The 12,019-nt window shown below is 42.7% G+C and overlaps 1 pseudogene; it reads left to right on the plus strand.

Annotated features, from left to right (window-relative positions):
• The window catches only part of LOC119926882, a 95,461-nt pseudogene that overhangs the window by 12,211 nt on the left and 71,231 nt on the right, over window positions 1–12,019 (plus strand).

A 12,019-nucleotide genomic window follows, 5' to 3' on the forward strand; every position in this document is an offset into this window, starting at 1 on the left:
TGGGAAAATCTTCCTTGCATCCATATGGCTGTAAAAATCCTTGTGTCAGCACCTTTTTCAAACAGATGGTATTCTGCTTGCTGCATAATAGCACTCACTCCCCATCTTAAAACATGCCTTAGTAAATACTTCCTTCCCCAGAATGTCAGGGGGCATATAAGGTTTCTTGTTCTTCTCCATGAACTGTCCCTGAAATCGCTCTTTCATATCTTTGACTCCTTAATGAACATTGCCAAAGAAGTCAGAGCAATGTGGCCTCATTATTTCAAGTCAAATCACTCATCTCCTTGCCGAATAAGGAAGAGGAAATAAATGTAGGGAAATGGAGTCTGTCATTTCAGCCTGATATCTGCTCACTGATTTATGATGCAGTCCCGTATTATGGAGAACATTTTTCTCCAAATCGAGGCCCGGACACTTTACTAAGCTAAGTACCAAAAAACATTTGGAATGCATTTGCATTGTTCATTTTTCCTCTAGGACCGGATCTTGTTGTTTCTCCATGTGAAATATTACCATTCAGTACATTTCTAATGGTTCTACAAGTTCCCAGTCTTCTCAAGGTTGAGCCAAGGCACACAGACTTTGAACATGCATCTGAATTGTTTAAGGTAAATTGATAGCAATCAGAATTTGTTCAAGTGCTATTTTTGAAAGATTGCTCAATAGATCAAGTCCATGGCAATTTATCTTGGCCACATGTCCAAAACCTGAACACTCCAAATGACATGATAAAATATTTGTGTTCTACAAGTTTTAGTATATCAATCAATAAAGCAATCGATCACTATAAGCAGCCTGTTGTAGCGCTTAGAGCTCGGGAGTGGAAGTCAGAAGGTCATGGGTTCTAATTCCGCCTCTGCCACATGCTGTGTGACCTTGGGCAAGTCACTTCACTTCTCTGGGCCTCAGTTACTGCATGTGTAAAATGGGGATTGAGACTGTGAGCCTCACGTGGGACAGGGACTGTGTCCAACCTGATCTGCTTGTATCCACTCCAGTGCTTAGTACAGTGCCTGGCACATAGTAAGCGCTTAATAAATATCATAAGTGTCAGTAGTAGAAGTATGTACTGAATGCTTACTTGGTTCAGATCACTGTACTAAGCACTTGAGAAAGTGCAGTAGAGTTAGGAGACATGATCTCTGTAAATCTAAAGTCTTCAAATTAAATTAGCTTTCTTTAGGGAGCCAGGGTCTCAATGCATTCATATTTCTTTCCTGCTCAGAAACACCTCCTCTGAAGAAGCCCAAGTTCACGAAGGAGCCTATGTCCGGCAATTCCTTCACTCCAGGAAGAATTCCATCAGCAGCACAGAGTCGAATGCTAGCACAGAATAATGTTACTTTAGCAGCATGGGGCCCAATTGTGCAAGAAAAACAAGGTGGGTGAAAATCCTAGTCAAGGTGGCTAGAACCTCCTTTGGGATAGTAAAACAGTATGATGCCAAAATGTCATCAATGGTATTTATTGAGCGCTTACTGTATGCAAAGCACTGTACTAATTTTTTGTGAGAGTACAAGTAGACAAAATCCTTTCCTGCATGATAAAACTGTAAGCTTGTTGGGGGCAGAGGATGTGTCTACCAACTGCATTATACTCTACACTCCCAAGCACTTAGTACAGTGCTCTGTACACAGTTAGCACTTAATAAATACCATTGATTGATTACAAGATTCTAACCAAGCTGAAGGTTTATGTAGGGCAACTCTTGAGTCCCACCTTCCTTATGCCTGTAAGTGCCGATCCTACCACAGTGGTTCTATGCAGGGCCTTCTATTGGAAATTCTCAGAATTAAATGTCAAGACAGGATCCCAAGCAAGGAGGGCTTCAGTTGCATCTTCACATTACTGGTCTGGTTGAATAAGGCAGGGGCTAGTTTGGAGTTGGGAGAGTTAGAGAGATGATTTCTATGGCATTGTCAAGACAGGGCCCCACAAAATCCATAATAATAATAATAATAATCATGGTATTTGTTAAGCACTTACTATGTGACAAGCACTGTTCTAAGTACTGTGGTAGTTGCAAGTTAATTAGTCATGAGTTCACAGTGGGGGGAAAAGGAGTTAATACAGCTCTTGCCTTCAAATGCATATGAAATCCTGGCACACCCCCAAATGAAATCCTGCTACCACCCCCCAAAAAAAGCTCTTTGAAAGGGAGAAGGGAAAGGTTGGTTCCCACAATAATTAAGTAGTCCACATATCTGAAAAGCTATAAGAATAAATGGACTTGGGTACCATAATGAGGACAGTTTGAGAAAAAGGATAAAAAAAGATGGTGAGTGATCGTTACAAACCTTTTGGGTGGAATGAGAGGGTAAGGAGCAGAATGCAATATGGCTTCATAAAGAGGCTGATTGGCATACTGATTTGGGGAAATTGTAATAGCTTTGCTGATGACTCAATGAAAGAATGCATGCCCAAGATCACACAGTAGCCAACTGGCCTAGCAGGGATTAGAACCCAGGTTCTTGACTCGCAGGCCTGTCCTCTTTCCACTAGACTCCACTACTTCCCTTGAATGACACTGATAGAAGATAGTTATTGGCATAGAATGTCATGGTGCAGTAGCAGATGGCAAGAGAAGCTGCAGAGAAGCAGATAAGTGTAAAGCCAACTACCCTGATCACAAACCATGGGAATGGGTGATGTCGACGGGAGAAGTGGGTTTCAGTTTGCAATGAATCAAGAAGAAATGTGTCTGGACATAGAGACCTCCTTTGTCAAATGCAAAAATTTGGTCATTTGCAACCCGCGTGAACTAATAGGAGGGAAACTGCAGCGCAGACATCAAATTTGAGCCATTCAATAGCAAAACATGCATGAACAACATGGAGAAGACTCAGCTTCTACAGGGATATGTTGCAAAGTGTAATCAACACTTCAAATCTATTGCAACATCTCTCTCCCCCCGTAAAATTGAAAGCTCCTGGTGGGCAGGGTTTGCACCTACCAACTCAACTACATTATACTTTCCTAAGTGCTTACTATAGTGCTCTGCACAATGCTCTGCCTTTATTGCTGCATCAGCCTCCTGGCTGACCTCCTGCTTCCTATCTCTCTCCACTTCAGTCTGTATTTCACTCTGCTGACCTGATCATTTTTCCACACAAAAAATTAAGACCATATTTCCATGCTCTTCAAGAACCTCCAGTAGTTGTCCATTCACCTCCACATCAAACAGAAACTCCTTACCCTTGGTTTTAAAGCTCTCAATCACCTTGTCCGCATCTACTTCACCTCACTGCTTTCTTACTACAACCCAGCCCATCCGCTTTGCTCCTCTAATGCCAACCTACTCACTGTACCTCAAACTCATCTATCTCGGCTCCAAACTCCTCTCATCCATGTCCTGCCTCTGGTCTGGACTGCTGGGTCAGTGGAAAGAGCACAGGTTTGGGAGTCAGAGGTCATGGGTTCTAATCCCAGCTCCGCCACTTGTCAGCTGTGTGACTTTGGGCAAGTCACTTAACTTCTCTGAACCTCAGTTCCCTCATCTGTAAAATGGGAATTAAGACTGTGAGCCCACCCATGCGACAACCTGATCATCTTGTGTCCCCCGAGCGCTTAGCACAGTGTTTTGCACATAGCAAGCATTTAACAAATACCATCATTATTGTTATTTTTATTAATAGCAGACAGATGATCACGCTTTTCACTTTCAAAGCCTTATTGAAGGCACATCTCCTCCAAGAGGCTTCCTTAAGCCCTCTTTTCTTCTTTACTATCTTTCTTCTTTATCACTCTGATTAGTTCCCTCTGTTCACCACCCCCATAGCATTTATATGCATATTCATAAGTTTTTTTATGTTAATGTCTGTCTCCCTCTCTAAAGTGTAAGGTTGTTGTGGGCAGGGAATATGTCTTACAACTACGTTATAGTGTTACTCTGTACTCTCCCAAGTGCTTAGTACAGTGTTCTGCATACAGTAAGTGCTCAATAAAAATAATTTATTTATTAAGCACACAATAAATACCATTGACCCCTCTCAGAGTTGCACCTGGAGAGTTTCCAGTACTGTACTAGTCTTGACTACGCATGGCCTAGTGGAAAGAGCACGGGCTTTGGAGTCAGAGGTCATGAGTTTGAATCCCAGCTCCACCACATGTCTGCTGTGTGACCTTGGGCAAGTCATTTAACTTCTCGGAGCCTCAGTTACCTCATCTGTAAAATGGGGATGAAGACTGTGAGCCCCACGTGGGACAACCTGATCACCTTGTATCCCCCCCAGCACTTAGAACAGTGCTTTGCACATAGTAAGTGCTTAACAAATGCCATCATTATTATTATTATTATTATTGACTACAGGAGAGTCAAGCAGAGGCCTGTCCATTCCATTCTTAGCTTGGGCAGTGGCTAGTGAGGGGAAGGCAATCTGCTACAAGTAAAAACTCACCTGAGCTTGGCAGCAGAGGCACGGGAGAGAGTCAAGGGCGGAGACAGCTTTACTGTGGGGAAGCAGGCAAGGGCCTCCAATTTTTTACCAAAAAAAATCTATGGATAAACTACCAGAATGATTGTAGATGAAGATGGGGCATTCTGGGAGAGATGTAACAAATGCATTGCTATGGATTGGAGACGGCTCAATGGCACAAATTCTATTGATTGAGTAAGGTCTGCATTATCCTTCTTTCTCAGAGATAAGGTAGGCATAAACGGCAACAAGAAGACATCATCTACTAGGCTTAGTCAATAGGGATAATGTGGACTTTTAGTGGTTCATCAGAATCAGAAGGTAACGAAGAGAACACTTCTACTTCTCAGGATCGGGCCCTAGAGGCCAACTCCTTGGGGTAAATGGAGTTGTTGGCACTCACAGCTACTGAAGCTCAGTTCCCAGTCTCACTCATCCCCGGTCTCTGACAAGCTCTGAAAACATCCAGTCAATGCAAAAGAGATGCAAAATGGTGTTTTTCTGACCTGTCAGCTCTTAGAAGCCTGATTTCTCTCAGTCCCCTCCCTCCTAAAAACTCAGACCCCTTCTTGTTCCCTCACACTCACAATGAAAAGTTGGAACCTTTGCTTAGTACAGTGCTCTGCATCCTCATCAGCAGCAGAATGGCTCAATGGAAAGAGCATGGGCTTTGGAGTCAGAGGTTTTGGGTTCAAATTCTGCTCCTCCAATTGTCAGCTGTGTGACTTTGGGCAAGTCACCTAACTTCTCTGGGCCTCAGTTACCTCATCTGTAAAATAAAGATTTTACAGATGAGCGCCCCCGTGGGACAACCTGATCACCTTGTAACCTCCCCTGTGCTTAGAACAGTGCTTTGCACATAGTAAGCACTTAACAAATGCCATTATTATTATTATTATCCTCACCATCATCTTCATCAATGGTATTTATTTAGCACTTACTGTGTGCAGAACACTGTATTAAGCACTTGGGCAAGTATAATTCAAAAGAGTCAAGAGACATCTTCCCTGCCCAAAATGACCTTACAGTCTAGAGGGACAGAGAAAACACTCAATAAATGCCATTAATTGACTGATTGAGCATGCTACTGGTAGTCTTAACAGTAGTGGATGGATGTGAATATTTTAGTTTTCCCTTTCCAATGGAATGAATATTCTCATAACAACAGTTGAGATATAACAAATGTGGACTTAGGATATGACATATGGGGACCTAGGAATAGGTTTGAAAGACTGCCCAAAATATAGTCATCCAGCTGTGAATAATTTTGCTGGCCTGTAGAAAGATCCACATTTTAGGGGAAAAAAAATCGATTCATTCAATTCATTAATTTAATAGTATTTATTGAGCACTTACTGTGAGAATGAATGAATGAATACGATACAATGGTGAACAGGCACATTCTCTGCCCACAATGAGCTTACAGTCTAGACAGGGGGAGACAAACATTAATCTAAATAAATGAATTTCATATATGTACATAAGTGCTATGGGGCTGGGAGAGGGGATGAACAAAGGGAGCAAGTCAGGGTGAAGCAGAAGATTTCTCCTTGACCCTAAGAGATTAGTAGATCTAGAGTACTACAGAAGCAAAATATGTGAAAATTATTTTCCTGTTAGCTATTGTCAGGGGTTTTTTGGTCTTTGATCAAAATATAGTATACGCTTGTCTGGTTTTTTTATTTGTTTCATTTGCTGTTTCTGGCTCAGATAATGTTCTAGATTGTACCCACCCTAAACATGTGGTGTTAACTTTTCTTTGATTAATCATTGAATCTAAAGGCATAGACTAATATTTCAAGGATTTTCCCACTGTTCATTCTATTATAAAAACTGATAATGAAAAACTACCTGTTTTTCTTAAATAAGCTACTGTCATTTCTAAGGCAGAATCCAAGGGCCTTCTGTCCTTTATGATTCACATGTGATCCTCAGAGATATTGCAAAAGGGGAAAGAACTGGGATTTGATGGGTGATTAAATATTAAAGGTAGGAGAGAATGTCTGGAAAGAAAAGAATCAGGGCTGCCAAAAGAGAAAGGTTATAGGGTGAAGGTAATGAAACTGCCTGTAGAGCCTGTATTGCAAAAGGGGAAAGAACTGGGATTTGATGGGTGATTAAATATTAAAGGTAGGAGAGAATGTCTGGAAAGAAAAGAATCAGGGCTGCCAAAAGAGAAAGGTTATAGGGTGAAGGTAATGAAACTGCCTGTAGAGCACAAGGAATTAGATGTAAGACCTGAAAGAAGGTATATGAAGTGAAGTAAGATATTAAGGAATGCCATGGCTTGATAAAAAAAGCTTCAGATATCCTATGGCTAAAGCATTTATCATTATTATTATTATTAACAATAATAATAATAATGTTGGTATTTGTTAAATGCTTACTATGTGCCAAACACTGTTCTAAGTTCTGGGGCAGATACAAGGTCATTCATTCACTCATTTATTCAATCATATTTAATGAATCGTATTTAATCATATTTAATGAATGCTCTGTGTGCAGAGTACTGTACTAAGCACTTGGGAAGTACAAGTCGGCAACATATAGAGACGGTCCCTATCCAACAACGGGCTCACAGTCTAGAAGGGGGAGACAGACAACAGGTTGTTCCATGTGGGGCTCACAGTCTTACTCCCCATTTTACAGATGAGGTAACTGAGGCTCAGAGAAATTAAGTGACTTGCCCAAAGTCACACAGCTGACAAGTAGTGGAGCCAGAATTAGAACCCACCACCTCTGACTCCTAAGCCCATGCTCTTTCCACTAAGGCATGCTTGTTCTCTAGGACAAGCCAACAGACCTGAAATGTTCAGTCCTTTCTTTTCTCCGATGGCTCAAGAGATTTAAAAGTTGCCTCTCTCTTTAGTCTATCTTGCAAATCAACAAAGATTCATTCCCTTGTTAAAGTTGCCCTGTAAATTCCTTTTATGATATTTGTTAAGCACTTACTATATACTGAGCACTGTACTGAGCACTGGGGTAAATGCAAGAGAATTGGGTTGGGCATAGTTCCTGTTCCACTTAGGGCTCACAGTCTAATCCTCTTTATAGTTGAGGAAATTGAGGCACAGAAAAGTTAAATGATTTGCCCAAGGTAACTCAGCATGCAATTGGCAGAGCCAGGTAGAGAACCTGACTCTCAGGGCTATGCTTCATCTACTAAGCCACACTGCTTCTTGTGCTTTAGCCCTAAGATTCTCCATGAGGGCCAACATTAAAATGCATAATTGTGTCATCATTTGTGGTCATATCCCCCTGACCATTTTATCTAAACACAGTAAAATACATATTTACTTTTGTTGAAGCCATGAAGGAGGAGTCAGTTGTCTTTGCTATACTCAGATTTAAAACTTAGAATAGTAAACCAGACCTTTCTACACAGTAAGCTATCAATAAATACAATTGAATTGAACTGTGAATTGAAAAACTCTTCCAATTTCAAATCCATGTGGTTATTAAAAAAAAAACATTAAAGCCTCATCAGTTGAACCATTTTATCGTGTGTCTTGTTCATCTCTCACTGAACTCCAGCAAAGCTCCTGGGGTCGGTTCCTCAGGGAAGACCCGTACTGACCTTGTGGAGAAGTTATGATCATGCTGATCATTAGGAGAAGCAGCTTGGTTCAGTCGAAAGAGCATGGGCTTTGGAGTCAGAGGTCATGGGTTCAAATCCCAGGTCCGCCACTTGTCAGCTGTGTGACTTTGGGCAAGTCACTTCACTTCTCTGGGCCTTAGTTACCTCATCTGTAAAATGGGGATTAAGACTGTGAGCCCCCTGTGGGACAACCTGATCACCTTGTAACCTTTCGAGCACTTAGAATAATGTTTTGCACATAGTAAATGCTTAATAAATGTCATAATTATTATTATCATTTCCTCTTCTCCTTACTCCCTTCTGAATCTGCCTGATTGCTCCCCTTATTCATCCTCTCTCCCAGCCCCACAGCATTTATGTATATATCTGTAATGTATTTATTTATATTAATATCTGTCTCCCCCATAGACTGTAAGCTTGTTATGGGCAGGGAAAGTATCCATTAGATTGTTCTAGTCTACTCTTCCAAGCACTTAGTACAGTACTCTGCACACAGTAAGTGCTCGATAAATGTGATTAACTTACTGACAGCGTTCACTGCTACATGCCACAAAGCCTATTTCATCAATAGTTGAAATGATATCTGAGAATAGCCAGACCTAACATCAGGAATGAAAACTGCCAAAGGCATCCTGAAAAGAATCAGACATGGAACTTTTCCACAAATTATCTGGAAACTGTGATTAGCATCTTAGTCACAACCCTGACCTTCACTCCAAGTCAGAGGGCTGACAGTGTTACAGAACCAAAATCTCATCCTCCAGAGATTCCTGGTTCGTGTCCATAGAATCAGACCAAAAGGGTTAAAGTAACAGACTGGAAACCCATGTGATTGTCATATGAATAAAAGGATCTTCCCCATCCTGTGCCTCCCAGATGTGGCCCTTGGGTGGGTCGAGGCCACTGGGCGGGTGTGCCACAGCTAGAACACGGGAGTTGGAGTCAGAAAGACCTGGGTTCTAATTCCTGCTCTGCCACTTCTCTGCTGAGTGGCCTGGAGCAAGGCACTTGACAAGCAAGACACTATCCTCTCCTGCTTCTCCTCATCTCTCTGGCCACTCATTTTCAGGTTCATTTGCAAGGTCTTCCTCTGCCCCCCATCCCCTAACTGTGGGAATTCCTCATGGTTCTGTTCTGGGTCCCCTTCTATTCGCCATCTGCACCCACTCCCTTGGAGAACTAGTTCATCTCCATGACCCAAGCGCTTAGTACAGTGCTCTGCATACAGTAAGCACTCAATAAATATGACTGGATGAATTAATGAATGACTTCAACTACCACTTCTATGTGGGTGATACCCAAATCTGCATCTCCAGGCTTGACCTCTCGCCCTCTCTTCAGTCCCACATTTCCTCGTGCCTTCAGGACTTCTCTACTTGAATGTCCTCCTGGCATCTCCCCCTGGAGATGTCCAAAACAGAGCTCGTTATCTTCCCATCCAAACCCTGTCCTCCCCCTGCCTTTCCCACCACTGTATGTGGCACCACTAACATTCCTCTCCACAGGCCCATAACTTTGACATTATAGATGACTCCTCTCTCTCATTCAACCCACATATTCAATCCATCACTAAATCCTGTCAGTTGCAACTTCACAACATTGCTAAAATATGCCCTTTCTTCTCCATAATAATAATAACTAGGGTATTAGTTAAGCACTTACTATGGGCCAGGCACTGTACTAAGTTCTGGGGTGGATACAGGTAGATCGGGTTGGACACAGTCCCTGTCCCACTTGGGACTCACAGTCTCAATCCCCATTTTATAGATGAGGTAACTTAGACACAAAGAAGTGAAGTGACTTCCTCAAGGCCACACAGTAGACAAGTGGCAGAGCTAGGATTAGAATTCACCAACTTCTGACTTCTGAACTTCACGAACTATCTTCCCACCCAAATCCTGTCCTCCCCCTGCCTTTCCCATCAGTGTATGTGGCACCACTAACTTTCCTCTCCATAGGCCCATAACTTTGATGTAACTTCTCTCTCTCATTCAACCCACATATTCATCACTAAATCCTGTCAGTTCCAACTTCATAGCATTGCTAAAATACACCCTTTCTTCTCCATAATAATAATAATTATGGTATTAGTTAAGCACTTACTATGTGCCAGGCACTGTACTAAGTGCTGGGGTGGATACAGGTAGATCGGGTTGGACACAGTCCCTGTCCCACTTGGGGCTCACAGTCTCAATCCCCATTTTATAGATGAGGTAACAGACACCAAGAAGTGAAGTGACTTGCCCAAGGCCACACAGCAGGCAAGTGGCAGAGCTAGGATTAGAATTCATGAACTTTTGCCCCCCAGCCCCAGGATCTATCCAATATGCAATGGTGGTTCTCTACTATGTCATTAATACAATCAGTTATTCATTCATTCAATCATATTTATTGAGTGCGTACTGTGTGCAGAGCACTGTACTAAGCACTTGGGAAGTACATGTTGGCAACATATAGAGACGGTCCCTACCCAACAGTGGGCTCACAGTCTAGAAGGGGGAGACAGAGAACAAAACAAAACATATTAACAAAATAAAATAAATGGAATAAATATGTACAAATAAAATAAATAAATAAGTAGAGTAATAAATACGTACAAACATATTTACATATATACAGGTGCTGTGCGGAGGGGAAGGAGGTAAGGCGGGGGGGATGGAGAGGAGGGGGAGAGAAAGGAGGGGGCTCAGTCTGGGAAGGCCTCCTGGAGGAGATGAGCTCTCAGTAGGGCCTTGAAGGGAGGAAGAGAGCTAGCTTGGCGGAAGGGCAGAGGGAGGGCATTCCAGGACCGGGGATGACGTGGGCCGGGGGTCGACGGCGGGACAGGCGAGAACGAGGTACGGTGAGGAGATTAGCGGTAGAGGAGCGGAGGGTGTGGGCTGGGCTGCAGAAGGAGAGAAGAGAGGTGAGGTAGGAGGGGGCGAGGTGATGGACAGCCTTGAAGCCCAGGATGAGGAGTTCCCGCCTCAATTATTGTGTTAGCCTCCTTGCTTACCTCCCAGTCTCCTGTCTCTCCCCACTCTGGGTCCATACTTCACTTGGCTGCCTAGATCATTTTCCTTCAAAAACATTCAGGACATGGCTCCCAGCTCCTCAAAAAACTCCAGTGGTTGCCCATCCACCTACGCATCAAACAAAAACTCCTCACCTCTAACTTAAAAGCATTCAATCACCTTTCCCCCTCCTATCTCATCTCACTACTCACCTACTACAACCCAGACTGCACACTCTGCTCCTCTAATGCTAATGTTCTCACTGTACCTAGACATCATCTATCTCGCCACTGATCATTCGCCCACATCCTGCCTCTGCCCTGAATCCCCTCCGTTCTCAAATCTGACAATTATTCTCCCCGACTTCAAGGCCTTATTGAAGGCCCAACTCCTCCAAGAGGCCTTTGCTGGCTCATCCCTCCTTTCCTCTTTTCCCACACCCTTCTACGTCACCCTGACTTGCTCCCTTTATTCATTCCCTTTCCCAGCCCCACAGCACTTCTGTACAGATCTGCAATTTATGCATTTATTTATATTAATGCCTGTCTCTCCCTCTAGACTGTAAGCTGAATTTGGGCAGGGAATGTGTCTGCTTATCATTATCATTATTATTATTACTATTATTAATAATTTCCTGAGTGCTTAATGTGTGCAAAGCACTGCACTAGGCACTGGGGAGAGTACAATATAACATCAGACACATTCCCTGCCCACAACATTGTTGTACTGTGCTTTCCCAAGAGCTTAGTAAAGTGTTCTACACACAGTAAACACTCAATAAATACAGCTGAATGAGTGAATGAATAAACAAATGAATTCTCTGTGCCTCAGTTACCTCATCTATAAAATGGGGATTAAGGCTGTGAGCCCCATGTAGGACATGGATTGTGTCCAACTTGATTAGCTTGTATCTACCTAGCGCTTTGAACAGTGCTTGACACATAGTAAATGCTTAACAAGTACCATCATTATTATCCCCAGGCCTGTCCCAAACCAGCTCAATTATGTGG

The sequence above is a fragment of the Tachyglossus aculeatus genome, chromosome 1 (assembly GCF_015852505.1).
Source record: "Tachyglossus aculeatus isolate mTacAcu1 chromosome 1, mTacAcu1.pri, whole genome shotgun sequence".
Taxonomy (NCBI): domain Eukaryota; kingdom Metazoa; phylum Chordata; class Mammalia; order Monotremata; family Tachyglossidae; genus Tachyglossus; species Tachyglossus aculeatus.